The 2838-nt window shown below is 49.0% G+C and overlaps 1 long non-coding RNA gene across 1 annotated transcript; it reads right to left on the bottom strand.

Moving 5' to 3' along the window:
* Window positions 1-924: 924 nt before the first annotated feature.
* On the bottom strand, window positions 925-2357 carry LOC147990167 (uncharacterized). Its single transcript, XR_015598927.1, has 2 exons — window positions 1362-2357; window positions 925-1294 (listed from the first exon to the last, which is right to left on the bottom strand). It is a non-coding gene; the product is annotated as an uncharacterized LOC147990167 (long non-coding RNA).
* Window positions 2358-2838: the final 481 nt, after the last annotated feature.

Here is a 2838-nt window from a genome sequence, read left to right as displayed (position 1 = left end):
TTTTCAAAAAATTTCAAATTTTCGGTACTGTTTTTTGCTCTAGTTTTTTAACCGTTTGTCGAAACGAGGCATGCAATATGTCGTTGCAAAGCTATGGACAAGGCGCAACTTTCATATGTAGAAATGGTTTTGAGATTCCTTACAGTTTTAAGTTAATTTTGAAAATCTTGCGGTGGATGACGAGTGGCAGCGGCCGTTTTTCGCGAAATTTTTACAAACCAGTGGTCGAAATGATTCAAGCGATACGCCATTGGAAAGATATCGACGAGGCGCAACTTTTTCATGTAGAACACTCTCTCTAATTATTTACGATTTAAGAGGAATTTCAAATTTACCGAAATGCGGACACTCTGTTTTTCGCGACACCCAAATCGACGTGGGTACTTCATCCGATTGAAAACCGCACCGCATCGGACGAACCACTGCACTGCATCAGACGGGTAAGAGAACTGCATGATTTCTTTTATTCAAACGTAATTTTTTTCAAGGACGAGAAAGTAGAGTGCACTTCACATCGGGTGTAAATGAACCACAACACTATCAAGAAGTGAACCACATTACTTTTTTTTTGTTTCCATAACAATTTTTTGCACTTATGGGATGAACAACATCACACATCCGACCGAACTGCTTCAGAATGAAAACCGCACTGCATCGAACAGGGAAGCGAGCTGCATGGTTTCTTTTATGAAACAGAAACTTTTCCAAACGTATTTTTGCAACATGTTCGACAAGTACTCCCTCAAATTTTTTCAAACAAAACACAATGCACTGCATGTGTGGGGTTGACGAACTGCATTTGTTTTTTCTCAACAAATTTAACAATTTAAATGACACTCGGGCGTGCGGCTGCCGAACTGCATGGCCACAGTCCAGCGCACTACATTGGGGGAGATAAGTGCACTGCATAAATGATGCAAATAATAATCAAAAGACACATTTTTAATATAAGTTTACACAAGCAAACATCCACATAAAAACAAAGAAAAAGAAATTATATACACATGACACACACAAATATGACTTCACCAACTTCAACGGTCTCCCAACCGAAGTGTATCAGGGGTAACACCCTGTTTTCCTCCGGCTAACTTGATCACGCAGCTAAAGAACCTTCTGCCCACTCCAAGTAAAATGCACGCCTCGCCCATCTGCACTGCACAAAGGACGCCATGGTACCGCACAATGTTGCACTGGTTCTGAAAAAAAGCTCACCGGTGGCAGTTTGATCCAGGGGAGCCAGAGCTTTAACCAAGGTGGGGGCGATGCGTACTGAAGGTGCCCGTGGGATGGACTGCAACAACAGGTGATGCGTACTGACATTGCCCAAATAAAATGCGGCATGGAAGGGGGTGTGTTACCAGTGATCTGCATATGGGGGAGGAGAGAGCTGTGGGGGTCGCTCGGAAGAACTGCTTCGGTTGAAGGGGAGCGGTGGGCGGCCAGAGTGGGCACTGGTGAAGGGGATGGCAGAGGTTCAGGGGGGTAGAGGAGGACCAGGGGCATGGCCGACGGCGCCGCTGGAAGTGGCCGAAGCACGGTGGCGGGTATGTGGTCGCCGGAGTCTGCCGTGCATGGCCACCAACTCGGCAAGGAGGAGAACACAGCCGAGATGCAACGCATGGCAAAATCTGAGACACAAAAAGTCAAAAACTACTAAAGAGAAATCGGCCCATTTTTCATACGAAAGAACTGAAAGAAAAACAATAGCGAGCTGCAGAGTCAGTGATTGCCCCACACATGTCTCTATGTGTACTGCTAGATGAAATTTTGCCCTCTGAGCCACCGGACGGCTGCACCGGCATAGCGGCCATGACCTGAGGCAGTGGCGCCAGGACCAATGCCGACCCCAACCACCGCTCGAGGCATGGGCTGCGGCGGCGACCTGCATGTGGGGAAGAAGATACCTGCACGAGGGGTTGAGACATCTGTCCATGGCGGGGCGGCGGGGGCAGACCCGTGCCGGCAGCAGTGTAGGGTGCCTGGGAGCGGCGCTGCCGGATCCGTGCCGGCAGTCGCGCATGGCTCCTAGGGCGGATCTACATCGGCAGCCATGGGAGGTGCCCGGGGTCGGCGTGCCCGGATCCACGCCGGCAGCCGCGCGAGACGCTTGGAGCCGGTGGAGTTCGTTCCCGGGGTGTGGAGGCGGTTGAACGTGGGCGTGGTCGAGGAAGGTCCAGCGCAGGAAGATGGAGGGGAACGCATGGCCCGTCAGGAGGAAGGAGAGGGGTGGGGAAGGCCCTGGTATAAGGTGGATAGCGGCGGGGCGGCGCACTGGGTGGTTCTCTGGCGGCGGCACCGGTAGAAGTTGGAGGGAGGTGTGGATTTGGATCGGGGGAGGAGGATGGGTTGCGGGAGGGTGGGGGTGGGGGATGCGCCTGGTGGGGGCGTACTTTTGTTGCGGTTCGGTTAGTGGTAATGGGGTTGTTCGGTTCGCGGGACGAGACAATAATCAGGTGTTATCAGAATAAGGGGTAGGTGTTATTAGAATAAGGTCTTAAGGGGTGTTATCATAATAGACCCACCCTATATATACTTATATTTTTATTTTCTTATGTCAAATTTTACATAGTGAATCAATATAAATGTAACTATTTAAATTCCAAACGTAATTTAATTATGAAATGATCGTAATATTACATCGGGTGAAGAATAACTTATTCTGCACCCTGGGTGATGGATAGTAACATATATATATATATATATATATATATATATATATATATATATATATATATATATATATATATATATAGGTGGAGGGAGGGGAGGTAGCCAGGAGGCGCCCCAAGGGTGGCCGGACGACCCTCTTGGGCTCCTGCCCTCTAGCACTCCCCT

This window comes from Triticum urartu, chromosome 1A, assembly GCF_056163025.1.
Source record: "Triticum urartu cultivar PI428250 chromosome 1A, HENAU_Tu73, whole genome shotgun sequence".
Lineage (NCBI taxonomy): Eukaryota > Viridiplantae > Streptophyta > Magnoliopsida > Poales > Poaceae > Triticum > Triticum urartu.
Note: the sequence above shows the minus strand (reverse complement) of the source record. Positions and strands in the feature narration are given on the sequence as shown.